The sequence below is a fragment of the Chamaea fasciata genome, unplaced genomic scaffold, assembly GCF_029207755.1.
Source record: "Chamaea fasciata isolate MVZ Bird 193981 ecotype frontalis unplaced genomic scaffold, bChaFas1.0.hap1 SCAF_33, whole genome shotgun sequence".
NCBI lineage: Eukaryota > Metazoa > Chordata > Aves > Passeriformes > Sylviidae > Chamaea > Chamaea fasciata.
The window spans coordinates 1,707,525-1,721,354 of NW_027094118.1; positions in this window are offsets into that span (position 1 = coordinate 1,707,525).

Consider the following 13,830-nt stretch of genomic DNA (forward strand, 5'->3'; position numbering starts at 1 on the left):
ATTTCATCACTTTTGCACTCATAAGCAAACACAGACCCAGCGTCTCCTTCAGCCAACCACATTTTCTTCTGGGCTGCAGAAGCAAAGCTGTCCCTGTCACAGGAAGGGCCAAGGGCATCCTGACACACCAGGGTTGTTTTAAGCCTGTTTTATAGACAACTGAAACTCGGACGGGTCGTGTGAGGATGAAAACATCTGCTGACACTGACATGGGAGACCATTCCTGAGGCCACACAAGTTTTCTTCAATGTTTTAAGCAGGAATGAGAAGTATTACAAAATCTTTGGAAATACCTTCCCAGTATTTGTAGGCTATCGCTTATTATGCTGAAATCACAGGTTTTTAAACTGCTTCCAGTTCTCAGCTACAAAACTCTGCTTTTTGATTCAATAAAAGAAGTTATTTCATCTTAATTTGGCCCTTTTACACTCTTTAGTTTTTATCTCAACCATTCCTATTTTATTTTGAAACTCCATAATTGTGAATATAAACAGCTCTACTCTATTTAAGGAGTCATCATGTTATTTTTAAGTTAATTTTGTGGTTTTTTGGTTCTCTATGACATTTTCCTCTAGGTTACAGAACACTGAATATTCCAGCACCAGATAAGTACAGCAGTAATTGAATATTAGTCTAGATGCTTGTGGGCAGGGTACTTATGAAAAAACATCTGTGGGCAAAAAATGAAAAATCTTTTTTCACTGTGCAAAGCCAGTCAACACACTGGTTACTAAAAGGAAAGGATTTTCAGTGCAGTTATTAAAATTTGATTTCATTCACCTTCAACACTCTACTACTGTGTATATTCTCCAGTTTTCCAAACCATTCTCTCAATTAGAAAATGGTTCACAGACACATTAAGATGGACATGGAAAAACTGAGCAGATCTCTAAATCCTACAGAGATAGTCCTCAGTCCTTTAATAAGTTTGAGTCAAGAAAACCTGGCGCTCTGGTGGAGCCTGTGACAGTAACAAAGCTCCTCAAGCTTATTTCAAAATATGATTTTACAAGTAATAACTTCACATTAGATTGAAAATTTGGCACTCTGCTTGAAGATCTAATTCTACATTCAAAAGCATTCAGTAATAAACTAAGTATTACTCTTCCCTTTCAAAACATTGATGACTAATTCATGCTCACAGTTTGGATTCAGCCCGCAGGGAAATGAACACAGCTAAATGCAAGCTTTCAAATTGACAGGCTCTCTCTAGAAACCATAAAATTATTCTTTAAACAGAACTACTGTTTTATTGCTACTGGGATCTTAGGTTCATTATGTTCTCATAACACTCTCAAACATATCTATTAATCTGCATGATTACAACAGCCAAGAATTAATTTCAGACAAATGCAGTAAGCTGCTTATTCATTCTTGATTTCAGCAACAATTTTCACTACAGATATATTTCAAAGAAATTTCCAGTGCATAATAAAAATTTTGTCTTATTCCTAACATCACAAGCGTAGCTGCTAACACAAATACCAAATGGAACGAAAATTAAGTGAATCAAGATTTTCTCTGAGTCCCAAACTCCACAAAATTCAATATTTCCACTGAACTGAAATGAAAACCTTTTTTCTTTTCATCTACAAGAAAAAAAAAAAAAGTCTTAAAATTCTTTAAGCTTAGAGGTTCAAATTTTCATCAATTACTTCTGATATTTCTAGGTAATAATTTCCCCACCTGCCCATACACCAGTGCACCCTTGAAAGCAAGAGCCATGATTATAAATTCTGTTAGGCATGACAACAAATGCAATTCTGGGATACAAACAAAGAACTTAGACAGTCTAATTCTCATCTGGGAAAAGATGTCTTTTTGGGATGGGAGTGTTTTTTTCCCAATCCTAAATTCAGTTTAGCTAAGTCAAACTTTAAAAAGGCCACAGGGAAAAGTGAAAAGCATGGCGACAGCCAAGACCCTCCACATGTGAACTACCAAATATTTTGTGTCCAAGCTCTATGAAAACACATTATTCTCCAACTTCCTCCTCAAAATACCGGGAGGACACTAGCTTTTGCTCCAACTGCTGCTTCCCTTGCCTCTCTCCCCACCTCTACTAAAATGTATTTATATAGTTATGACACATTAAAATACATATTTACACTGGCACAGGAGTTGAAGCACAACAACACTGACACGGGAGGTGCTGGTGTGTAAGAGACGGTCGGAAGATCCCTCATCTGCCTCACGACCATCGCCAAGGACAGAGACTGAAACCACTAAAAGGGACTCTAAAATCTCAACACAGGAGTTCTGGCCTGGCTGAGGTTGGTGGGATGTTGGCCGAGTGCTGCCTGCAGGTGTGTTTGATGGAAAAACCCAGCACCCACATGGGAACATCAGAACCTGAGCAGAAACAACGGGCAAGTCGCGGTGAAGTGACTGCGCCTGCTGACTCGTTCTGGTTGACACTGTACCTGCTGACGGCTGACCTGCTCTGAGTTCTCTAAATGAACACACTGCAGTGATTTCCCCCACCTGTTTGGCCAACTGCCTGTCGCTTCAAAGAGGACTATAAGGACCCCTGAGTTAACCACAGACTTTGAGATCTCCCCACAGAAGAAGACGGATCTATTGGCTGGACCATGAGGATTTCGTCTCCCCGTTGGTAGCTATAACCCACTCCCTCTTTCTCTTTTCTCGCTATCCTTTATTTCCCTTCAAACTCCCTCTATCACATTTGTTGACACTAAATAAAGCTGCATTTTGGATGGAGCAAACTGAGTTGTCCCCCGCTGTGTCTTTTGCGCCCTGAGATCCCTAAAACGAACCATCAGGTTCCCCGCATATGTTTGCGGACCCTGACACGGTGCCATACCCTTTTGGTCCACAGAGCTACAAAGTGCCTTGAACATGTGAAAGGGAAGTTGGGGACAAGAGAACTGTTTTTTACACTGAGAGTACGCAAATGAAACGCAGGTTATTTGTGCCCTAGATCCAATTTGCTTTTGCCAGCCTTGATAGTGCACTTAAGTGATCAAATACTTATGGTCAAGTATTATTAACAGATAAATAAAGCAAAATAAAACTTTGAAGAAACAGGAAACTGGGCTACAAAGGCAATATAAACTATCCCCCAGACAGAGCAAAGGCAGGCAAGTCCCATAACACTTAGGTTCAGTGCATGCACATATCCCAGAACTCAGAACACCAAACCAGGCGCTGTCTTTAGTGGACAAGAACCAAAATTACATGTCCTAAGTGTGAGGAAAAGGTGACCAGTAAACTGGAAAACAACCACACCCTAAGAGCTGTTGGAACTGTTTCCATCATCCTAAACCCTCCAGACAAATCATTTCTGTCTCTGCATTCTTTCTGCTTTCCTTTATGGGCTGAGAAAAGCCCGTGGCATTTTATATGATGGCTTGTTCCAGAGGCTGAATCAATTCCTGTTCTTGGTGATGTTTCTGTGATGTGAACTGTGGTTGGGAGTTAACCATAATCTCGTAATGAGAATATTTTTATAGTGTAATCTACTTGCCTAGTTATTATTTCAGCCTGGCAGTTTGCATCGAGGAGAAAATAGAAGGAAATAGGATACATTGAAACAATGAACCAAATTATGGGATGGGGCAAAGAAATCAGGGCTGGAAAATGAACATGGAATTACTGACTGCAAAGGATCAGGCGGGGATTATTTTTCTTCTCCTCCTTCCCCTCCTATTTTGGTTCTTGATTAAAAAAAAAAATGAAGTAAATATTAGGTGCTGTGCCTGTAAAACAGGGATAAGTCAATCATTCGGTTAATCCTTACTATCACCTGCAAATAGTTCAATGATTTGATGAAACAATAATAGAGTTTTTAGAGCATCTTCCACAACACAAACTTGATAAGTATCTCATAAATATTCAAAAACCCTACATTTACACTGAAAGCTAAGAAAAGTAAATCAAAAATTCATTTAGTGTGAGTCCAGAGGACCAGAACCAGATTCTTCACCTCCTCCATCAACATTGACACGAAACATAATTGTTTGTGACTGATCTGAACAGAAAATCCAGGTGTTTCTTTCCACATGATATCAGTTTGGGGTGGTTGCCCACTCTGATCTCCCAGGCTGTTTCTGCAGTCTGTCATTCCACCCCTGCTTTTACCAAGTACACAAAATTAGCAAAGTTTAACCACAAATGAAGTTGAAAGCCAGGCCTATATGTGACCTTTGAATTACCTCTTACCACTTTGTGTACATAACTTGTGCTATCTACCAAAATCTGTTCAAAATTTTCAAGGATTTTTGTGTCTTAGATGTCGCCTCTACCTCAGTTTTAAAGTTCCTCATGTTTGCTTTTCCCCCCTCTAAGTAAAACAGCAATGCATTTCTTTTAATACCTGTATGTTTCAGACTTAACTGTTTAATTACTCTCATCTCTTTATTTAGCAGCCTTTTTGAATAACACCCTTGTTCATGCCTGGTTTTTTTGGCTCGAGGGCTGCAGAATACAATTTACAGTGTTTTCTTGATAATAAATGTAATTTTGTCGTTGAATATACTTAGGACTCCTGTGATTCTGCTACAGAAAACACAACATATCAGGGAAACCACACTGCACAAGTGCTTGAACAATGATTTGCTAACGATTTCATGACTCTTTCTTAGAAAAACAATAAAACACTCATTTGATATACTCAAAACCACTTCTCTCCCCTTCCTTTCCTCCCCAGCCTTTCCAAAGTCACAGATGTAGCAGTAATAAGCTACACGGTGCTGGCAAAGGTTCATTCCAAACCTCATAGAAAGCAATCAGCTCCAGCTCCCCCAGAAAAATCATTCTGTTTAATGCAGAATGCACTGAGGTCAGAGGGAAGATGATACTTCCACCGGAATAAATGAATCGTTTCTCTGCACAGGAGACAAAAGTCCTACGCCATCCAGGGCATTCTTTGAAAGCTTTACCAAGAGGGCTCCCCAGCTGTCAGTCACAGCACAAAACGGCCCTCCAGAGACATTACAGAAGGTAAATTGTTTCATAATACATCTGCTGCTGTTGATATGAGGCACTCCAGCATGCTGAGCCTTGTTATTTCTCCTCATTATTGAGAAGCTTTTATCTGTTCTCAGACTGAGACAACTGTCTTCCAAAGTCTTCATCCACAATATCATGAAGTTAACTAAACAATCACTTCACTCCTGAAGATCATCTTAAATAAGAGCTGAACAAATGCTTGAAATTAAAAAACGGAGCTGCCAAAGATACAAATAGACTACTACTAGGCAGATAGCTATTTGGTTCGTTTTGGAAGGAATAAGACGACTCCTCTCCTACAACGAGCTCAGGAAGCTCACTCCTTAAATTACTAACCTGGCAGGGGACCACAAATTGCTGGAATATTCTCTCTAAACCTTAATCTCAGCAGAGGAATCCACTAGGGAATAACCACAGGGCATCACGCACCAGCATTAGGTACAACGGCCGATACGTGCATACAGATTATATTTGCAGTAAACAATAGGCATGAATCCTCAAATCCATCTTCCCTGCAAGTTACAAAATGCCTTTTTTTAAATGAGATAACAGCAAGATATAGGAGAGCCACTCATCTTTGAACTGAGTCTGGGAGTGTCCAATTCCAGTGTTTATTGGGTTGATTAAAAGGGACTAATCTTTGCTGTTATTCATGGGTTACTGTTCATTAGCACTATCATTTTTATCAAAGTAAAATTTGCTCCTCTCTACATGGGAATTGCCATACGGCCTTTGAGCCTTTAATCGATTAGGCATTTTATAAGTATAACTTCTCCTTTCTTGAAAGCCTTTTCAGGGCACCAGCCTTTACAAACTAGAAAAAGCAGAGTTCCATCTCCAGATACCCAGGCTGAAAGCCTAAACACATGCTAACATTCAGTTTCACCACTAGGATCTCATCCAATGTTGACTCTTAACGTGAAATTCTTATCAAGGAGTGATGTGCCTTATTTCAGGTTTAGTTCTAGTGAATAAAAATGTAAATGCTTGAATATTCTCAACTCGGTCCAAAAAGGGAGGGTCAAGCACCACCTGTTTACTTCATTACAAATCATCTATTTGAGGAACATTACACAAAGGAAGATGAGCTAACAGAAAAGTCTTCATCCCTTAAGGTAATTTCTTAACTGGAATTTTTCATCTGGTTTGTTTTTTGTGGGGGCAGGATTTGTCTGGTGGCTTTTTAGTACGGTTGGGATTTTGTTTTGTTGGTTTGGGATTTCCTTTGGTTGGTTTTTCATTTGCTCGTTTTGGGGATTTTGGTTGGGGTATTTATTGGTTTGTGGATTTTATTTGGGTGGGTTTTGGTTTCTTGGTTTTATGGTTGGTTGGGGACTATTTTTGTTTTGTTTTTTTGGGGGGTTTTTTGGTTGATTAGGGGATTGCGGTTGGTTGTTTTTTTCATTTGGTTGGTTTAGGGGATTTTTTTCTTTTTTGGTTGTTTTTTTCATTTGGTTGGTTTGGGGGATTTTTTTCTTTTTTTGGTTGTTCTTTCATTTGGTTGGCTTTTTGTTTGGTTGGTTTTTTCGTTGGTTGATTTGAGGGATTTTTCTTTTGGTTGGTTTTAGTTGGTTGCTTTGGGGGATTTTTTTGTTGTTGGTTTTTTTGTTTGATTGATTTTTTGGTTCATTTGGGTATTGTGTTTGTTTCAGATTCAGTACTAGCACCTGTAAAGAGTACAATGAAGGCACATGAAATAGATTTTCATATACAGAAATTCACAACACATTTACTGCTAAATACTACTCCTATCTAAGCAGCCCTGCAGCATGGACACAGCACAATTTGGAAAAGCTCTGGCCTGCAGGGCAGCATCACTCTATTTTGTGATGATATAACAGAGCACTAATAATCTTCATATAAGTAAAACCCTGCTTCCACTCTTAGCTCAGAAAACATCTTTCAGAAGTATTTCCAACTGCACTAAGCACTCTGAAAAAAGTTATCTTCCACTGCACAGTGTTTACTTCCACAGTGAGCATTGGGGGATGCAAGAGCACAGGACTGGCTCTCCCTGCCCAAAGCTGAAAACAACTCTTTCATCTCAAACTTCTCTTGCAAAATTGCCTCCAAGCTTCATTGCTTTGACCTCACAGGCTAAGGACTAATGAGGACCAGAGTCATCAGTGCTGTCTGTCTGACCTCAGCTCAGTGCTACTGGATACTTACAGAGGACATAAATTAACAAATTAATCTCATAAAAGCTCAAATTTAAAACCACTATGATGATCAGTCTTTACAGTAACCTGACTCTCTAATAAGAAAAATGCACACTTTGTTATTTCTGTGGATGGACAGAAATATTATTCTGTTATTCCATGGATAGACAGGCTCAGCTGCAGCACCACTCTGAGAAGTTCTTTGCCTGGGTTTGTGTTATTCCCAGTCAGCTGCCGCCTCCCTACCCTGAGACTAAAACCCCACCAAAAGCCTTAACAGCAGCAAATAAAGGGGAAGGCAGATGCCCCAAGTCTTCAGTTTCGTACTCCGTGCCCAAAATGACCAGCTTCTTCTACATTTTGCAACTTTCACAAAGTACCTTTCACTGCAATATATATTTCAGCCCCCCAGAAATTTGGGCAATTGAACAATTTCCCAAATTGAGTATGAAAACAAATGAAAAAATTTTGACCATGGTACCTAATCAAAGGAATATCAAGAAAGGAGCATACTGATTCCTGAATATTCACCATTAACTTGGCAGTAACCGCCTTTTTAAGGATAATTTTCTCTACGCCGTCACAGAATACATCAAGACGCCATAAATTAGCATTGTTAACCAAAAAGGGCAGTGACTGTGCGTTCTCTGCCTGGTTTGCAACTATGACCATGAAAATGAAGCATTAAAGTTTCTTGTCCCAGCTATATAGATGGCAGATGGTTTTCAAGTTATCACATATAGGACCTTAAGTTTTTATATTAAACATTTCTAAGGGTTTTCAAGCCAGGTATTAAGAGACCAAATAAATGGCTTACTTCAAGTACAGAATTTCTCTGAACCTTGATGGGGGCACTTCAACAAATGCCATTCTAGCTATTTGCACAAACAACCCAGACACTTCAGATACCGACATCTGGCTCAACCTTCCACTCCATGAATAAGCAGCACATCACTACATTCAGGAAAGCACAACTTCATGGAGTTATTTCCATGTCTTTAATCCTTTTCCTGTGCCCTAGTGTTCTATACAAAAGGAGACAAAGATGGAAGCAGACAAACTGCGGCACATTAGGCTTATGATCCCATCTCTGGAAGTTAAGATCATCATCAGCTGATGGTTGTATAAGAATAATTACAATTGTTTTATTTGGTCGCATTTAAACATATGTTTTCAAAATTTTCATACAAATGAACAATTACAGCATAATTAGGTACCAAATCTAAGTAAACACTCTGCTAGAACAATTTTAATTAAAGGAGATACTTAAGAAAAGGTTTAATAAAGCAACCCTCTAGTCAGAGAAGCAGTACTTCTACTGTATGTATTCTTCTTACTATTCCAGCAGCCAGTTACTGTCCCAGCCATGCCTGCCTTTGCCAAATTAAGAATATGATTTGAATTCTACTCAGTGTAAAAATATACTCAAGAGCACAAGAAAGAAGATGTTATCCGATGGCTATAATTTGAAAGACTTCAAAAACTGATCTTCATATTTACCTCAACTTCTTCAAAAATGTGCATTGCTAACAGGCTGTTTCTTCCAGAAGACCGAAATTTTTCCTTGTGTTCTTAAGCACTGCAGACTCTCTGACAATAAACCTTTGCCAGAGTGGACTTGAAAGAAAGAGAAGGGTGAAGGTGCTTTTATGCCAAACACAACAGTTAAGGGTTTATACAAAAATACTAGTGGGCCCACGTGAAACAATACCTGGTTAGTTTTACATTACCAATCATTATCATTATCAATTTCATAAAATATCATATCAACATCAATGCTTACTAAAGAGAAGAGTTTTGCAAAAAAACCCCCCTTAATTCCAGAACCCCTCAGGAATAAAATATTTCTATGATAATAACCTTAACTTTTAAGTGAGAAGACTAAAATACAGCACTGCAGTTTGGAAACCACGTTACAGGCGGTCTAATGGAGATGTGGAAGTGTTTACCAGCAGAGATGGGATACTTTTTCCCTTGATCAGAGGAGTAGTAAAATAAAACCCAAAAGCAACAGCCCAAAGTAAAAGGACAGAGACCAAATCAATGCTAGTCTGTGTCAGACTGAGCACCTGAATGTCTTGAAAATACCTCACCAGCCTTCTGTTCACCATTTTTGCTCTTTACTACTAGCAAGAACATTTAAAAATGAGTTCTAGGTAAGTGACAACATTGACTGAAGTGCAACACTCCTCACTCCTTCAGGAACTGCAGACCCATCTTTAATCAGCAGTGGCACTTAGCCACACTGTGAGTGGCTCACAGTCAGTCAAAGCAAGTCGACTGGAAAACCCACCCCTGCTTCTGCTAACAGAGAGAGAACAACCAACACTGAAGCAGCAATTAAACTACCGTGATTTATCCCCTTCCTTCCTGTGCAGAATTGTCCCTGGTTTAGATCTTCCCTACATTTGCTCCTTCATGGAAATTCAGTACGCCGCATCATCAGGCCTTCCCTAATCCATTTTCTATTCCAGAAGATGAACAACCAAACAACCCTCCTTTCCAATAGCTTTCAGCTGCCCAACCCAAGCCCTCTAGCTGAGAGTTTCATCCTTATTTAACTTGTTCCTTGGCCTAAAAAATACTGCTGCTACAATAAATGAGAAGATTATGGAGCTATCGACTAATGCTTCAAAAGTGACTGAAAGAAACAAAAAAAAGAAACACTTGAAAAGGTGGGCCTCTCTTTCCCAGCCTCCTAATTTCCCTTTTGCTCTTCAGTTGCGGTTTCAAGTCATTTAAGATAATATGTGTTGGAAAGTATGAAGAAAAAATACTTTAACACCGCATTTGGGACTACTGTAAACTTTAAAAACTATATCTTCTACATGAACAAGAGAGTATTCAACAGCTTTGTGCTTCTGCACTCCAGAAATGATTTCAGGACAGTCAACTTCTGAACATCATCTGATATTTTAGGAACTGAGGTTTTTCACTACACATTAGTGTAACTGCTGAGCCCTTAGGTTTGCTGCTAAATAAATACTCCTGCCTATTAAAATTATTTCATCACTACTGATCCTCAACTTGTGCTTCTCAGGCTGTTATATTTTAGTACATTTCAAGGGCGAGTTCCGAAAACACAAGTCAGTATGGATGCGTTTAAACCACTTGAAAATGTTCTAGAAGTTGCCAAAGTTCACACTCCTTAAATATCACCTAAAGCATTCATTAAAATTCCTTTCCAGAGGGGCTGAAGAAATCCTGTTATACAATGGCACCTACCTCTCAACTTGCTAAAAGTAGAGGATGCATTTCAACCTCTGTTATTTGATGCCGACAGTGAAGTTACACAACAAAAATCTCTACTGCCAAGGTAAATGTGCAAAGAGGACAAACAAACGGCTGAAGTTCAGACTGGGTAAGTTGGATTGAAAACTGGCTCAGCTGCTGGGTTCAAAGGGTTGTTGTCAGCAGCACAAAGGCCAGCAGTGGTAGAGCCAAGGGGCAAATACTGGGGCAAATATTGCCGTCCTTCACTAACCACCTTGATGATGGCATCACATGGGCCTTCACCACTTTGGAGATACCAAACTAGGAAGATTGGCTGATAGAAAAGCTGGTGGTGCTGACTTTCAAAGACACCTCTCCAGGCTGGAGAAGTGGTCAGACAGACTGTATCAGAGACAGAACTTCCTTAAGCATCAGGACGATTGTCAAGTCCCAAACTTGCCGCTATATTCAAAGTATAGATATATTCAAAACCCAGCTGGACACAGCATTGAGCAACCTGCCCCAGTTAACTTGCTCCAAGCAGAGCAGTTGGACTCAGCCACCTCCAGAAGTGCCTTCCAACCACAACCATCCCCATGATGCAGCTGCCTTCAGCTTTTGGACAGACTCTGTGGACAATAGTACACTTTTTCATTAGAGTCCATTTCAAAAAACCCCATGAGTTTTTCTGTTTTTCACAGAAATCCGACAAAAACCAACAAAGACTGTCCCATCTTGTCTCACATGATCAAATATTTCTTAAGGAAGTCTATTAAGGGCCAGTAAGGCTTTTTCTCTTCTGCATGCAGTTTTTTCAATGTAAATAAGAAAACATTCCACTGTCTAAACACCTTTTTGAGGCTGAGGATTTTGTAAATATTTGTTGTGAGAATGAATTACATCTGGATCCTGTTTTTTTTTTTAAATTTTGTTTGGTTTGGGGTATTTTTTTTTTCTCCTGTTAATTGCCCCTAGGGCCCCCTGAGGGAGATTTTCTTTGCTAAGAAAGCCTGAGGCACATAACTCTGTCAAGCTCTGTTTGCATCTCTGCCTCCTAAAAGGGTTACTCAGGTTGTTTTTATTGCTTTGGACACACACCTGCACACAAGATACTACCTGCAAAATGGTGGAGCAACCTTCTTCCCCAAGCACAAAAAAAATTTAAATATCAAAGAAAGACACTTTTCTTGAAAGAATATACCCATTGTTAGATGGCAGCCAGATCCTACTACCAGCAATGACTGGCAAATGCACAAGGTACAGACATGACTGCTCTCCTCCAAAACCTACAATTTTACTCGTTCTGGCTTGTTCATTTGGCACTTTGTTCTCAGCTCAAACTCTACCTGTGCCACATGCTCAAGTCGTCTTTCCTCCCCTCTGCAGTTTTTCCTCACAGCCCTAATCACAGCTGACCTCTTGTAGATTGACTACTTATCAACACTCACGAAATTCCTACTCAGTCATTCTGCAGAGCTGAGATGCCCTGGTCAGTGTCCCTGCCCGTGCACAAACTGCAGGAAGAACAAGAGCTGAACTGATATTGCTTCTCTTAAAAGCATATCTAGGGAAAACACAGGCTTCCAATCCATTAAATGAACATACAAATGAGACAAAACAGACTAATGAGATCAGGCAATAAAATTTTCATAAGAATAGAACATTTTGACTAAATTTCCTGTGCTAATTAAGGTTACATTCTGAGCTTATAAGACATATCCATTTGATAGTAAATTAATTGCTTGAGCAATGTGAATATTTCACATGTACTCTACAGTAGGTGTCCAAGGTGGACACTTTAAAGTCAGCAGTGACTTTTGACAACTGTAAGCTTAAAGAACTGACTGCCTCTGTTCTATCTCTAAATTTCTCATCTCAACTTTCCTCCCACTGCTGCCCCTGTTTGAGTTCCTCATTTTCCAGGTAAGGGGGACTATCCCAGGGGAGAGACACACAAGCACGGGACTGATACTCATCCAAGAATGTTTCCATGGTTCTAACAGTTACTCAGATTATTACAGATTGACAAGTGTTGGAAACAAATATGAGTGAAAATGCAATTTTGTGCCATCAAACCAAACAAGGACAGGCTTCTTATGTCTCTACTTGCACTTGACCAGAAATAAAGCTTCCCTTTGCTTATTTCTGCTGCCCTCTGTGCATGCAGCTTCTGAAATTCAGGCAATTTCTGCCTCTGGCAACAAGAATAAACTTGCACAACTACTCAGGGCTGTGTCTCCCCGAAGGAGGCAGTTTGATGCAATTTGTCAAAAGCCAAAAGAGTGCTTTAATGGACAATTTACTTCAAACGACTGCAGCTGTTGCCTAATAAAGGAACAGAGACAAAAGATTAAAAGTGGTTCTACCCATGCCAATACAATTCTCAATGATCAATGAATAAAACACACCCTTTTCTATCTCCCCTTTTTAGTCAAAGGCAATAAAAGTAATGAATCATTCTCTTTCTGTAGTTTGCTACACGGGATGTTCAATCAAAGCACTTGGGGAAATTTCAGTAGGTATTGTTAACAAAGTACACATGCGCATTTTGAGCTTATTGCTTTGTCTTGAAAAGTAAAGCCAGATACTCCCTCTTCTGTCAGAGCTCAAAAGAGTCACTGAAAATGTCTCTGAAACTCCACATATCAAAAAAAGCTCTAAAAAAAAAGCCACCAGAACCTCCACACCCTGATCTGGTCCCAGGAGAGCTTGTGCTCCCACACTGCAAGAGTCTCATGTTCTTACGTATGAAGCTCATACTTCACTATCAGACAACATTACAAGCACAGCTGGAGCACAGAGAATGAATAATATTAAGTATTCAACGTGAACTTAATAGAAAGACAGCTCATTATTCATTTTGAGGGCCTTTCTTTGCCTCTACATCTTTCTTTGTTGAAATTATGACAATCAAAATATTACTCAACAGCAAACATAGGGAAGTTAGGACCGCAGCATCTCATTACACCACAGGGAATATTTGGTATTTCAAGGTAGTGAAGGAAGAAAATACAGATAAACACGAGCCAGAGCTAACCACAGCATTTGAATGTTACCCCAAGAGCTCCTCCATGCAACCCCATCCTTCAGTCATCCAATTTGAATTACCCCTTGAGCTACTCAGGCATATTCATCTACAAACTAAGAACAGGACTCGCATCAGGGTGATATTATTCCTTTTCAAGGTTCCAAGTACAGTTTTCAGTATTTCTACTCCTGGGAAGCACTTATGCACTGGAGCAGCCCCACTGCTGATGTTTATTCTTTCCCAGGACTGGCAAGCCTTTGAGCTCGAGCTCCTTGGTAGTACCAAAACATTCAATTCCCTTCAATTTTGTCTTCACCTAATCCAGTACCTGCCTAGCATTTAACAGAGAGAATACTTCCATATCATCATTTACTGCATGTAGAGATGAGTTAGGCACATAATTAATTTTCACTTTTACCCACGAATTTATTTCCAGATGTTCCCAATATTGCTGTGCAG